Genomic DNA, 16,208 nt, shown 5'->3' with positions numbered 1-16,208 from the left:
TGTTAACGTGTAATGGATTTAGTATTTTTAAATGAATTTAAATATAATATTATTAAAATGTCTCCATTCAAATTTCTAGTATAACACGTGATTTGACCTACAAAACCAAAAGTTTTGGGGGATTTTCAATATTTTCAAAAAAATTTAGGTGGTTTCTGAAACCAAAGTTTGAGAATCATTGTCTCAGAGCTCTCAATTGGATTTAAAGATACAATTTTTTAAAGTGTGGTCCATGAATGACTAGCCTTAGGATTATTAAAAATAAGAGGTATAAAAATGGACATTTCTTGGCCCTTTCCCACATTCCTGAAATAGACTCTTACAGCATGGGGATGGGAAAATGTCCACATCTGAGAAGAGTTTCAGTTATTTTGATGCACATACAGGAGCCTGCACTGGACAATGGTTTTGGATTTCAAGTTCAGAATGGCTCCAACTAATTAAATGACCTTACCTGGATAATGCTGTTAGCCTCTTGGAAACTCTGTTTTTGATATAATAAGTTGGACCCATGGGCTCACCATAATAGAAACTTATTCAGAGAGCCTCAGATAAAAGGATATAAAAACATCGCACATGTTGGTATGTCTTAAATTACATGTGTTCAAATAAATGACTAAAGTGTATGTTGCAAAGAAATACCCTTGACTTTTAAAAATAGTTTTTAAAGTAGTCTTTTAAAAAACTTAAATGTGTTCTACTGATCTATAATCCATCAATTTCAAAAACTCACAGTGGACATTCTTGTCATCAGTGCATATTAGCTGGGTTATAACCCAAAGTGCATTCCCACAAAACAGTACCTGAAAAGAGAGAGCTAAATGAAAACATAAAAAAGATAAATGTAGACTACCAAAATAAATAAATAACAGCTATAAAAGTCAGATATATAATGAATCTGGGTACCAAGGGGCCCTGAAAAATGAGAGCTTTTTAAAAATAAGAGATGATCCTCCCTGCCTGGGGGCTGCATAAGGAAAGAGGCGTGCAATCCCTTTAATGTTCTGCTAAGCCCCAAAGTCCAAAGCTCCATCCCTTCAACCTCCCTGAGGGCAAGCGCTGGCCCAGAGTTTGTAAAGAGCACTTGGAAGCAGTCTGTCAAGAGCTCTAAAAGTTAAAAGCAAAGACTTTAAACTTAATCTGTTACTCAGACAAATATCTGTTCAAAGAAGTGCAGCAATAAGCAGACTGCATCCTCTCTGCTGTTCTCGGGAAATGCAGGGGCTGTCGTTTCTTTCTCCTGTTCCCTTCCAATATCAGACCCAAGCCACCCAGTTATTCCTGAGAAAGGTGCACCGTACACCTTCATTTTGTGCCCCACAGTCTGGTGCATGATTTCGAGGCAAGGCATATATTCCTCAACTAGTAGCCCCTCGATTTCCTCTGTTGACATGGAATATGTTTAATATGGATGGATCACATTTATTAAATCTTGACGTGTCAGATGTTGAGCTCAGCAACACTCCCAAGAATTCTGGAAGGCAGGAACTATTTTTATATCTATTTATATATGAGAAAATGGGGGCATGGAGAGGTGGAATAACTTCCTGAACACCCCTCAACTAGTAAGGAGATGCACCAGATTCAGTGCTATGATTGTAGGACTCCAGGACTTGAGCTGTGAATAGCTGGCCTATTTTATTTCCTTACCCAAAGAAATGAGAGCAGAATAACCATGGGGGCAGGGTGGGGCGGGGTGGAGGAGTGGGGGGGGGAGGGAGTCAGAGAACAGGAGGGAGCCACTCAGCAAAGCCTTTAAAGCTTAATAATAAATCTCTAGAGAAACATTTTATTTTACCTGAATTAAACTTGATTGTTTCAATGCCTAGTTTAATTTGTTGCCCACTTCCTATTTGTAAATGTGGAAAAGCTGCCAACTTCTGGACCACGGCAGCCAAAGATTTCTGATTCCCAGTCCTCCCTTTAAAAATTTTGTTCTGTTTCCATTGGTTAGGATTCAGGGCAAGGTCATGGGCAGGGATTTTGTAGTGTGGCCTAGACCTGTATGCAAACATCATGGACCTTAGTGTTAATTCTATATTTATTTCTGGTTTCCCAGAACCATAGTACCTCTTGCGGACAATGTTGAAGAAGTACTTTCTTTCATTGGAACTGAGAGTTTGAAGAAGCATTTTTGCCTGAGGAGATCACTTTCTTTTTCTTTCTTTTTTTTTTTAATGGCCACACCTGCAGCGTATGGAAGTTCCTGGACTAGGGGTCAAATCAGAACTGCAGCCAAGGCCTATGCCGTAGCCCCAGCAACACCAGATCCGAGCCCCATCTGCGACCTATATCGCAGTTTGCAGCAATGCTTGATCCTTAACCCACTGAGTGAGGCCAGGGATCAAACTCTCATCCTTACAGAGACAAGGTCAGATCCTTAACCCGCTTAGCCACAATGGTAATTCCAAGGAGATCACATTTTTAGAATTCATGTAGGAACTGTTGCTGGATGCTCTAGAATTATAGCTTTTCTGATTGTTTTCTATTCCCTCCTACCTTCCAAACCTCCAAGCTGAGATTGAAACCATAGTTTTCAGCCACCTCCATCATTCTCTTTCTCTGTGTCCTCCAGTTCTTCCCCCAAAGCAGTCTTTTTTTATACCTTATACTCTTAACATTGACATTTCTTTAGTCCAAAACTTAAGTCATTTGAGAGTTATATGATCATTGACTGGAGCTGTACAGAGTGGCTGTACTGAAAAAATCAAATAGTTATGGTCTTTGCTCAAGGGAATGTCAACATATAAGAGAAAGGGGAAAAAACAACTCTGATCTTCTAGAAGGCATGTATTCATTTTTTGGATCTCTTTTTCATGTTTTATTATTATTAAACTCCATTTCCGTGGAAAGAAGGAATCTTCTGGGGGCTACCAGCCTGAATTTATAGCACAATTGGACTATAGAATATGTCTTTTACTTGCCATCAAATCTTCAGAGTAAAATTTGCCTGGTTGACATGACTAAGGTGTAGGACCGCATGCTAAAATATTTGCACAGTTGTAACTTTATTTAATAAAATAAATAATATGTGTAAGGTGTTTCTTCATTCATTGCTGTTTGTCTTCATAGCAATGCTGTTAGTAGGCATCATTGATAACACTCAGAATGTTAAAGTACTTGTTTGAAGTCATGCAGCAAAAAAAATCAAAGGAGCTGGGAGCTCTTTCCTTTCTGATAGTACTACTATAAAATGTTAAATTTGCATTTAACGAGCATGCTGTCCTTCACCAAGCATTTACCATGCACCTCTTAAATTAAGTCACTAAGGAAGTTTTCTTAAAAGGAGAGTAATAGAATCTCTGCCCTGAAATTCCCTATTGAGAAAAACAAACCTGTAAACCAACTTCAGCTGTAACCTATGCAATCAAAAAAGCCCTTTAGAATGTGAGTTGAATATACATTTAAAGTTGACAAGGAGAACTTGCTAATTCGTGGAGTACTACATGGTTTTGTGAATATTCACCCTCTAGTTTTTTTTTTCTTTGTCAATTGACCTTAACCAATACTCAGTCTGTTTAGACTCTAAACTTTAAGATGATTTAGGTTTTAAAACATCTTTCTTATACCATTAATCTATAAAAGAAAAAGGGAACTTTAACTCAATTTTTTTTTCCAAATTATAGCATATTCTAAGTGGGTTGGGTACTAACCAACCCACTAACTAATTTGAAGTTTAGCTCTGTTCCTAAGGGAATAGAACCCACAGGGCTACATGTAAAAATATGCTCCAAATGTTACCTGACCCAATCACTATCCTTGACAGAAATGACAATCAACTCCTGACATTTTGTTTTCTGTATTTTGGTTGGAAGTAGAATCATTTGACCAATTAAAACAAGCATGGAACCTGGAGTTATTTTAGAATCCTAAACCTCATATATTGTGCAAGTAACCTGTACATTATTTCATCTATATCTCCATCATCAAGAACTTCATGCAAGTCCTGTCTGCTGGCCACCGCCGTCCTCTTTTAGATTATTGGGGCAGCCTCTCTCAGGTCTTCCTCCAAAAGCCTGTGGTAATTCTGAATGCTAAGATTCAGAGACAACATCAGGCAGTGGGAAAGTGCAGGATTTGGAATAAACAGGTTTGGCTTAAAATTCTTCTGCCAGTTACTAGCCGTGTGATCTAAATTTACTTAATATCTTGAATTCTCACCCATAGAAAGAGGAGGATAACAATAAAACTTTGCTGTAATATATTAAGCACCTAACAGAATGTCTGGCACCTTTTAGACAATCAACAAAGTTAGTTTTATTTTTGTTTCTTTCATTAAGTTTCTCATTACCCAGTAATTGAGAAACTGACCTGAGTTATCAGTGAGGTAGTCCCACGGTTCCCGTCCTTTATCCTTCCACCCACTGCTATCTTCCCAAACAGTAACCACCCTCCGTACCCTTTTTTCTTTGTCCACTGAACGTGCTTATCTGGAAAACCTTCCTTCTCTATCTTCCTCTTCCAGAGTCCCAGTCATCTAAGAGGTCTCCCTGATTAAATCAGAAGTTGGTGTGTTTATTAGCTTATTTTTCTAACTGCTTTGAATAGGAAAAGTACATAGAAGTATCTTTTGCCTGTTCACTCATTTTGTAATATATAGCTGGCAAATAATTGGTAGGAAAAATATGTTAATCAAATGCATAAACGGTTCTTACTAACAGTTTTCTGTAGGTGAAGTCAGCGGTGTAGAGAGGCCCTGTAGTGAGATACTAATAAAAGGAACAAGTCATTATTCCTATGCATTCATCTCCAAGCAGCTGTGATTTTAATTGATAATACCAGTTATGATATATTGATAGCAAGTGATATTTGACCCTTAAAGAAAAACACTTCTCTGGAGGTGTCCCTTAGTACATGATAGAAATTCATTGAGAACTGAGCCACTACTGCCCCCTATAGCCTGACCAAGATATATCAGGGCACTGTACAAAATGTTTTGCCTGGACAATCTCAGGAAAAGGTTTTACTGCTAAAAAGATCAGTCAGTTGATTGCCTACCAGTTTATCGTGGTTCCACTTCCCCCTGCGCAGTGGGACTCTGATTTTATGAGGCATCTACAAAATGCAGCCCATGTGACTTAAGGGAACATGACCCCAGCCCACCCACGAGATGGACTTTAACCAGACTAAAGCAATCTTAGTGATCTCATGTCTCTGACCTGGATTGGTTAAGTATAACCTGGCTTAAGCAGTCAGCCCATGGCTTGCTTTTGGTAATGGACCCTATGTTGGTCCAGATCGGACTGAAAGGAAGGAATTTTTAATGCATAATTGGGGGAGAAACTCTCATTTGCTCTCTGCTGGATATAAATGAGGAGTCATGCACCCTTAGTACTACTGACACCCATGTTCTGATCCCTGGGAAACCCTTTGTAAGAGGTACACACTCTGGAAGGCAAAGCAATGAGATGGAAAGAATACAGGGCCTGCACTTCTTTGAGCTGCTAAATCAGTTAACCCTCAAGCCCTTTTTATGCTGGACTTGAGGTAATACATTTTATAATTGTTTAAGTCAACTTGAAAGCATCTTAACTGTTAACAGTACTGAAAATGGAAACAAGTGAAATAATAATGAATCTTTAAGGTTTCATTGATTTCCAAACTTAAGGACATTAGACAAATATACAGTCTTGGATGGCGTGCTTCTTTTTTTTTAAATTGAAGTATAGTTGATTTACAATGTTGTGTTAATTTCTGCTGTATGGCAAAGTTATATGTATCTATTCATTCCTATTTAAGATATTCCTTTCTATTATGGTTTATCATAGGATATTGAATATAGTTCCTGTGATACACAGTAGGACCTTGTTGTTTATCCATTCTGTGTATAATTGCTTACATCTGCTAACCCCAACCTCGTACGCCATCCCTCCCCCAACCTCCTCCTTCTTGGCAACCATAATCTGTTCTCTATGTCCGTCAGTCTGTTTCTGTTGTATAGATAGGTTCATTTGTATCATAGTTTAGATTCCACATATGTGATATCATATGGTATTTAGCTTTCTCTTCTTGACTTACTTCACTTAGTATGATCATTTCTAGGTCCAACCATTTTGCTGCAAATGGCATTATTTCATTCTTTCTTATGGCTTAGTAGTATTCCACTGCATGTATGTATCACATCTTCATTTGGATGGCACACTTCTAAGGAATATTTTCTCAGCCCATCTCTGAATAGATATATACTGTGCTTTGTCATGTTCAATTTATTATTAGACTTTTTTTTTAACCTTTATATACAAGAGATTCTTGATTTTGAAGCCCATGGGTCTATATTCAACCAGCAACATAGGATAGCTGAATTTAGGTTTTGACATCTTTGAGTTCATTGCCATAAACTTTCCCCAAAGCTTGGCTTCCCTCTTTTTAAAAACATGTCCTCGGAGTTCCCATTGTGGCTCAGTGGGTTAAGAACCCAGCATTGTTTCTGTGAGGATGCGAGTTTGATCTCTGGCCTCACTCAGTGTGTTAAGGATCCAGTGCTGTTGTGGTTGTGGCGTAGGCCTTAGCTGCAGCTCTGTTTTGACCCCTCGCTTGGGGACTTCCATGTGCCACAGGTGTGGCCATTAAAAAAACAAACCAAAAAAAAAAAAAAAATCTTCAAATCAAACCAGAGCATTTTAGTTAATTTTTATCAAGTTGCCTCTTTTATCAAATCACTATAATTTGAAGATCTTTGTCTTTTTTTGGTAGAAGTGCCAAAACTGTTATTATTTTATTCCATATTGCCCCCCTTGCATGAAAAATAAATGTCCTAGTATGAAGATTAGTAATACCTGAGCAATTTGTTTCTTTTTAAAATTAGGAACATAGTCAAATATGTTTCTCCAAAAAAACGGTGGTTCCCAAAAGTGGACTGGAGAGATATTCACAAGAATATTTAAAATTTTGTTTTTATTTAAATGACATGCTAGAAAACAAATTAATATAAGCATATTTTGGATCATTTGTATCTTGTAATTGAAAACTGTCCCCATGGTTTCACCGCCTGAGTTCCTGTTTGTGCTTCCAATAGAGTTGATGCCAAGGGGTAGTTCTTGAATTGTTGCCAGGATTGAGAAAAAATGCTGGTGTGCTTGCTACATTGAGAATGTCTTCTCACCAAAGGAAGGCCAAACGACATCACAACAGGCCATGTGAACTAGGTTTCTCAGTAGTCTAATTAGAGAAAAGTGGAGAGAGAATTGAGTCATCAACTTGTAGCATGCCAAACTTAAATGAACTTTCATCTTAGCACTCCATTCCCTTATTAATGTTGCAAACAGAATTCAGTTCCAAACAATATTGTTTCTCATAAAGATAAAGTTGTTAGGTGGCTTGCTTTTGTTGCTTTGTTTATATCTAATTGAATTGTCTTCATATAGATAAATATATAAAAATGATAAGTCCATAGCATTCATAGCTTGGTTATCTAAGTACACATTAGGTAACATCTAACTTTATCCCTTAGTAGGTACATAGTCTTGGGCAAGAGAAAAAAAAACCCTTTTCTCCTCAGTTTCAGATCTGTAATAAGGGGTTAACAGTATTATTTGCTTCATTAGAATCTATGAGAATTAGTTAAAGTACTATGTGTAATGAATCGAGATGTGTGTCTGAAATTCTAGTAAGCATTCTGAGTTCTATCTACTTTCCTACTACTGTATTTTTTAATACTATTACAAATAAAATAATTTAAGCCAATGCTGAAGTTTCATCAGGATTTTTCCTTTTTTAAATCAAGAACATGCTCGAATTTGATGTCTTCCTTTTCTCAGTCACTGCTAGAGAGCTTAGTACCAAATCTGCGTCCCGTGAATAGGGAGGTTATTTTAATATGTTTTCTTTGGCCTTATTTTTTTTGGTTCTATTTATGCGCCCATTCATATTTTCCTTTCTTCTTTGCTCAGACTTTTAATTTATGAGGTCTTATGGCACTTTATATGTCTTTTAAAGCTATCTTATGTCTGTCTGGAACAGAAGGTGTAGTACATAAAAATCAATAAAAATGCATATCCACTCTTAGACTGTGTGAAAGTAGGGCATTTAATAGACAGAAAGGCTCACTGGGACGTATTACCACATACAGGAAGGATCTCAGAACTCATTTCCTGGACTGTGAGATATTTTCTCAGGAATAGGAGTGTAATATAATTGACAATTATCTTCTATCTGTTGTATGAATGTTGCAAGTGTTTATTCCCTTTCTGTAAAAAAAAAAAAAAAAAAAAAAGCTTATGTAGTTTTTTTTTTCCATTTTTAACTCTTTCGCAAAGATCACATTTATGAGGTACAATGTCTATATAGATATTGTTTAGATTTCTAAATTTTTGATGATTTCTTAATTTTCTTGAGAAAGAAATATAGGTGTTCATGGTGAAAATGCTATGATTTGGGTCCAGAAGGACAGAATACTATTTGTGATGACAGTTATATAATTTCCCTTTCCTGATTTTTCTGCTCCATTTTCTGGGCCAGATTTCAACTTTAAACATTTTGTGCTGAGATAAATGAACACCCTGTGTGAGATTTTTTAGCTACCTATTAGAATTTGTTAAGTGAGATGTGAAATAACGATTCATCAGGTGTTGAAATTTCCTACTTATAGTTCTTGGGAAAAAATACCTATCAGTGTATCCAGAAGCATTTTGCTTTTAAAGCAATTATCACTTTGTGTTGGGGGCTGAGATGGGAGAGAGAAAGGAAGTGATAACTTTACTTAAAGTGTCATCCATATCCACAAGGACCATTATTCTCCAATTAAAATTCTCTACTCAACTTGACATTCAATTCTTATTTTACTATTTTTTTTCTTTTAGTGGTATTTATTTGATGTGTGATTTATTGACAAGGTAAAGAGGAAGATTGAACTTGAGGACTTCCAGGTAATAAATAACTTTTAAGTGTTTCTTTGTGCTTCCCCACACCCAACCAGTTCAGATATTATAGCATGACTTATAAAAGTAATTGACTTCTTTTATTAATTATTATAATTTCTGCCTGTTGGACTTGCCCAACAGCAGAGTATTTATTCTTTCAGTATTGCCATCTGTTCTTTATGTGATCACGGTCTACCTACTATTGGTAACATAAAGTTAGATAGCTACAAATGGCTTTTCACAGTGTCCTCATAAAATGCAGTTATGAGTTTTAGGTTTCATTGAGACACAGAAACAAAAAATACTTTTGGTACAAAGGGATTTCTGTTTCTCTCCAATCTGTGAATCAGCCTGATTAAAAAACAATATAATGGTGGTGAAATGAATATAGTTAATAGTTGTATATATTACCAACCTCTTTCCTGCACATTTCATGGGTTATTAGTCTAATACTAAATGTGCCCCTCCCAGCTTCCTAGGAATACTGATAGCAAAGCTTCAAGTTCAAGAGTATTTGAGAAGGGTTGTGTGTAGGTAAACCAAGTTAATGGGTCCGTATGGTATGTTTTGATGAGCTTTTCTCTTATTGGCCCTGATGACCTATTTGAAATACTTACGCTTCTTGCATAAAAAGTTCTCAATCATCCATTAAAATTTAAGTATTCCTTGAAGGGTTACATTAAGCTACTTTCAATCACTGGAATTAGTTTATCAGATTTTTTAAAGATGAATGCATGTTCCTTGTTCAAAAAACAAATTCAAATAGTACAAAAGGTTTACAAAGAGAAAAGTTTCTTTCCCTATTCAAATTTCACTCTTTGATATCTTCTAGAAATTTGCTTTGCATATGTAAGTACTTAGTTGCCAGTTTTTTTTTTCAAATGGGACAATCCATATATTTAAAAGATAATAGTCTTTTCCCTTATACCTGCCTCCTTTATTTCACTCCTAGAGGAAACTGATATTAACAGCGTTTCTCAGTGCTCAGATAAAAGCAAATATAATGTCTGATTTTGAAAAATAAAAGGATACTCTACCCATTGTTTGGTGACTATCTTCTCACATAACATTACATGCCCACCCCTAAAGAGTAACATGTAAACTTTTCCTTTTAACAGCTACACAATACTGCTTAACATGAATGTACCATAACTAATTGCAACTACTATATTGTAATAAGTATATAGTAGTCTTACATGCTCATGTTGTATTTCAATAATATGAATTACCAAAAGTGAAATCTGTGATTAAAAGGGTATGTGTATATTACATTTTCAGTGATATGGTCAGATTTCAAAAGTGTAGCAATTCATCCTTTAACTCCCATCAACAATGTCTGAGTGTTACCGTCCTTTCACATCCTTGACAGCACTGGATTTTATCTTCTTTGTAATTTGTCTACTGCTTTTACTTGTATTTGCCCAGTAGGTTGAACATTTTAAAATGAGTATTAGCCAATTGAGTTTACTCTTTTATGAATTAACCATTCATATCTTTTGTCAATGTTTCTATTGAGTTGCTTATATATTATTATAATTAAATTTCTAGAATTCGTTGTATATTGGTGGTATAATTGGTGGTAATACATGTTGCAAGTATATTTTCCTAGTCAGTGATGAGAGAGGTGATTTGACATAGTGTTCATTTTCTGGAGCCAAACTGTTTGAGTTCAAAGTCTAGGTTTATTATTTATCCATTATATTATCTTGGACTATAAATTCACCATCTGAAATATGGGGAAGATAACATTACTCAGTTCATAAGATAGGATGAGGAATAAATGAAAGAATAAATGTAGAACATGAGAAAGCACCTGGTGCACAGAAAGCGAGTACTTTTTATTTGTTAGCATATTTATCTAATATATTTTGTTCTAAAAACCTTTTGAATTGTTATATAGGATCTATGTTTATTAGTTTGCTTAATGGTTCCTGAATTTCCTGTCTTGCTTGTGAAGATTTCCTCTGCTTCATGATTATGCAAACTAATAGCCTGATTTTTTCAGTTAAACTTAAATCCATATGTAACTTATTTAGTATATAGAGTGAAACAAAGAATTCATAATTGAATTTTTTCCTGGATAATTAGCCTACTATATTTACAGTACTTTTTTTTTTTTTTTTTTTTTTTTTTGGTCTTTTTGCCATTTCTTGGACTGTTCCCATGGCATATGGAGATTCCCAGGCTACGGGTTGAATCAGAGCTGGAGCTGCCACCCTACGCCAGAGCCACAGCAATGCAGGATCTGAGCCGTGTCTGTGACCTACACCACAGCTCATGGCAACGCCAGATCCTTAACTCACTGAGCAAGGCCAGGGATTGAACCCACAACCTCATAGTTCCTAGTCGGATTCCTTAACCACTGAGCCACGATGGGAATTCCTACACTACATATTAAATAAGCTCTACTTTCTCCTAGAAAGGAATGCTACTTTTGACATTTATCATTTATCTATATTTGGTCATTTTTCTTTTACTCTCAATTTTATTATAGTAGCATTATATTTCATTTAATATCTGACAAGGCAAGTCCCATATCACACTTCTCTTTTTCAGAGTCTTTCTGGCAATTCAGAGTCTTTCAATTGACCTTTAAATTTTTATTCAGCTCTATAATATGTATATGTGAATTGAATTAAATTTGCATATTAATTTTGGAAATGTAACATTTTATGATGTTCAAACTCCTCTCAGGATCAGGGTATATCATTCACTTTGTTTAGGTTTTGATATATGTTCTTCAGTAAATTTTATATTTTTCTTCATGTATCTTTTGTCATAATTATTGCTGTCATGAATGATATTTCTATATGAATCCATTATTTTATACTATATTATTCCACTGTTTATAAGTATTTTTGTATATTATCTTAAATCTATTCTTTTTTATATCATTAACTTATTAAACCATTTCCTTGGAGTTTCCATGTTTATAATCATGTACTTCAAATGAGGATAATTTAAAAATTGGTCAATATTTATATGAACTATTTTTTCTTATCTAGTGTATTAGCTGTAAAATGATGTTGAACAGTAATGTTAATGTGGACATTATGGATTATCTCTGATTTTAATAGAAATAGCTTTAGCATTTTACTGTTTAGTTTGATACTGGTGTTTGGTTTGTAGCAAACAGTATCTACCATATTTTCCTTCCACTTCTTTTTTATTTGAAGGTTTTTAAAATTAGGATTGTATGGTGAGTTTGGATAAATCTCATTTTAGTATACTACTTTTACATTCATAACGATATTTATTTTATACTCAATTTGTCAGTTTAATGGATAATCTTGAAAGGTTATTATTGAACTATCCTTGCATACTAGAATAAACTCAAATTGTTGCTCTTTATACTCAATGCTAGATTAGATTAAAATATTTTACTTATAATTTTGGATCTATAAGAATTTTGTTCATAAGCAAAAGTGATTTATAAGTTTCTTGTTTGTGCTTAATAAGGGATTATTATCAAACATAAAATGGATATTAATTCATTTTTCTATGAGCTAGAGTACATTAAGTGACATGAATCATTAGTTTTATAAGACTAAATATATCTATATAACTACCTGGGCCAGTAGCTTTTCTTGAAGATATATCTCTAGTTATCTCATACGATTATAGCTCTGTTCAGATTTTCTTTCTTCATTTTTTTTGTCTTTTGTCTTTTTAGGGCTGCACCTGTGGCACATGGAGGTTCCCAAGCTAGGGGTCACATCAGAGCTGTAGCTGCCAGCCTACACAACAGCCACAGCAACACAGGATCTGAGCCATGCCTGCGACCTACACCACAGCTCATGGCAACGCCAGATCCTTAACTCACTGAGCAAGGCCAGGGATTGAACCTGCAACCACATCGTTCCCAGTCAGATTTGTTTCCTCTGTGCCATGACGGGAACTCCTAGATTTTCTTTCTTTGTTTAGGCTAACTTTGGTAATTTATATTTTTCTGGAAAATTACCACTTACTCCTAGATTTTCAGTTTTATTTCCATAGGGTTATGTGTGTTTTCCCCACAATTCCCATAATTCTTCCATATCTGTGGTTAAATCTCTCTCTCTCTCTTTTTGTTTTTTTTTGGCTTTTGTCTTTTCAGGGCCACACCCTCGGCATATGGATGTTCCCAGGCTAGGGGTTGAATTCGAGCTGTAGCCGCTGGCCTACGCCGCAGCCATAGCAATGCTGGATCCGGATCCTTAACGCACTCAGTGAAGCCAGGGATCAAACTAGTATCCATCTTCATGGATACTAGTTGGGTTCGTTAACCACTGAGCCACAATGGAAACTCCTTAAATCTCTCTTTTTAAGCCATGTATATTTTGCCTTATTTTTTTAAAAATTGGATGTATCTCTTTTTTTTATAGAAAACCTAAATTTTTTCAGATTTTTCAAAGAAGAGTCAATTGAGTTGGAAAAGGAAGGACACAAGCATACAGGGGTAGAAAGGAGAGTAAGTGCAGAGAAAGTCCTGTGGTGGGAAGGGGGCAGCTAGTTCTCATCTTAATTTCACAGTATTTTGTCTATATCTGGCATTTCAGGGGTTAGATAGAACCATTGCTTTCTAGCTATCAGATTGTCAGTGATAGCTCAGCACAGTCCTGGGATGACAAAGAGATATCACCTAATGGGGCAACTCGAATAGACTGGAAGTGGCTGCCTGCTTTTCTGTATTGAGGAGGATACTGAAACTCTGTTTCTGACAGTAGGTTTAGTTATTAGATTTGGGTCTAAGTGCATTTACTAGCTATGCTTGGCATGTTATAGGCAGTCAACCAATAATAATGGTTTAAATGAATGAATCTCTTCAACTCACCAAGCCTCATCATCTGCATCTAGAGAATGAAAGGGTAGCACCAACCTCAATAAGTTTAGTGTGAGGATTAAATAAAATGAATGCTTGTGCAGGCAAGTGTTTTCTCAATCATGGACCATTACAAAAAGGTAAAATGTATGGTTCATACTATAGTACTAATTTCACTAAAATTATGCTTTTGGAATGCTAATCCATCTACTGAACACTTGCTATATTTTTATTTCCCTGACCTTTGTTTAATAGTTTAACACTCAATAAAAAGCAACTTAAAAAATACATTTCAGCAGCAATGGACTGCTTATCGGAATTTGGGATAGGATATAGGCTTTGCCTAGTATATGATGTGACCTGAGGGCCTCCTCAGTCCCTGAACCTCATGTGTATACACATTTTTTATTTAGTAATTAAACCAAACAGTGTATTTGATGATAAAGCTACATGTTGATTTACATATTCTGCTCTCATCTGAGGTCTTAAAATTTAATCTGCCGTGATAATTAGGAAAATGATTCTGATTATTGAATCTTTGAAATATGATTTTCTGCCTCCCTAACTTCAGATTTCCTTCTTTGTATCTAATTTGACTAAGAAAAGAACCATGACATTTTGGCTTCAAGCTCTCCAAAGAATACTAATTATCAGATGCCTAAAATGACTATAACTGTAAGAAAATAAATACCTCCAAGACAAGAAAGTCATGCCCAATTTAATGAGTAGTAAGTACTAGGAGGTGCAGTCCCTAAGCCAGGGCCTCTAAAATCTTTGAGGATTTACATATGATTTCTGTCACATTCACACATGCTCACTTTAAGCAGTTGCTCAGGGAACCAGTTGCTATTTTCTGTGGAGATCAGGACAGTAATTGTCCCAATCTAGACTAGCCATGTACACCAGATATTAGCAAAAGTCAAAGTGTGGTGGATTAGAAAAAGCTCTATCCTACGTATAGGTGTTATATCTCAGTGTAAGCTCTGCTAATCTCTGAGCAGGGAGCACAGTTGTAGTGAAGGTCATTTTGAGGTCAGCATTATTTTTCAATAGTAACTTTGGTTACAGGCCTCTCTTAAGTTGGCAGGGGTTGTCATTTTCCCCTCTTTTTTTCTTTTCTGTTGACCTGGAAATCCCAGGGCCGGCCATTGATGACCTTTATCAGGCCACCCTAGATTTAAAGCCATGGCTTTCTCAAAGTCAGAAAAAGAGAGTTCAATGATTAACAGAGGCAGAGAGAAAAGCAGTGGAGGAAGCCCATTACTGAGTTCCCAGAAAGTGCTGCTTGTTGACATGCAAAGTGTAGGGTTTCGTATCAGGAGGCAAAGCTGCTTGATCCCAATAACTCACCAGCCTCTGTCACCCTGTGTATGGATCAGCTTGTCCTCCCAGGTCAGAGAGCATGGATTCCTTAAACAGAGGGGCATGTGGTCCTCACTATGAGTGTCTGGCCCCTGAGCCTTCTGACTAGGAAGCTTTTCTGACCTCCCCTCATATGGAGCCTCTCAATTGCCCATTCTTAAAGAAAAATCCTCTCTCAGACCCTTTAAATAATTCCTGGGAGAACCCTGGCTCATTCATTGGAGAAGCTTCTGCAAAATAAAGCAAGGTAGCTAGATTATATTTTCATGAAAGTAAAGGAGAGTTAGGACAACATCTTCTTTATTACATATAATACATTTATGGTCAATCTAAAGCATATGGATATTTTAACTGGGAGTATTTCAGTGTAATATCTGAGAGCCATGCATTAGAAGAGCATAAAATATAGGTTTTTTGTTTTTTTGTTTTCTTTGCCAGCTTTCTCAGCCTGTGACATCACAAAGGTGTAAAATTAATCATACTAAACAGAGAAAAGTTATAAATTGTTGAATACCTTCGACTTAAATTCTGCCTTTACTGAAAAAAACAAAACAAAAAAAAAACAAGCAGCTAGTGGTTTACATTATTTGATGCCTTAAACATAAAATGGAAGGAGATTTTTGTTATCATAAGTATTTGAAAAACACTTCAGGTAAAGGCTATGATAAGAATAAACATCTACGGGAGTTCCCGTTGTGGCTCAGTGGTTAAGGAATCCGACTGGGAACCATGAGGTTGCAGGTTCAATCCCTGGCCTTGCTCAGTGGGTTAAGGATCCAGCATTGCCATGAGCTGTGGTGCAGGTTGCAGACTTGGCTCGGATCCCAAGTTGCTGTGGCTCTGGAGTAGGCCAGCAGCTACAGCTCTGATTTGACCCCTAGCCTGGGAACCTCCATATGCCACAGGAGTGGCCCTAGAAAAGGCAAAAAGACAAAAAGTAAATAAATAAATAAAACAAAACAAAAAGAATAAACATCTACAAGTGAATTTAAAAAGTTGTAAACCCACCTTGCCGGCAGTACTCTAGTAAACTAAGTAGGAGTTTTTCCAAAAAGGAGGGACAATATCTTATTAAAATTTCTGTGAGTCTTATTAATAAGAATTTAATATGAGAAAAACCATTGCTAAAACTTATCTTGGAAGTTTCCTTGTGGTGCAGGGGGTGAAGCATCCAGCTGTGGTACAGG

The 16,208-nt window shown here is 36.1% G+C and overlaps 1 long non-coding RNA gene across 1 annotated transcript in view; it reads left to right on the top strand.

Annotated features, from left to right (window-relative positions):
- LOC102161420 overlaps positions 1 to 10,964 on the top strand; it is a 49,291-nt gene extending 38,327 nt beyond the window's left edge. The window contains exon 3 of the long non-coding RNA XR_002335902.1: positions 8,799 to 10,964. This is a non-coding gene — a long non-coding RNA (uncharacterized LOC102161420). The remainder of the gene's footprint in view (positions 1 to 8,798) is intronic.

Source organism: Sus scrofa, chromosome 9 (genome assembly GCF_000003025.6).
Source record: "Sus scrofa isolate TJ Tabasco breed Duroc chromosome 9, Sscrofa11.1, whole genome shotgun sequence".
Taxonomy (NCBI): Eukaryota; Metazoa; Chordata; class Mammalia; order Artiodactyla; family Suidae; genus Sus; species Sus scrofa.
This window is presented reverse-complemented; position numbering and strand designations above follow the sequence as displayed.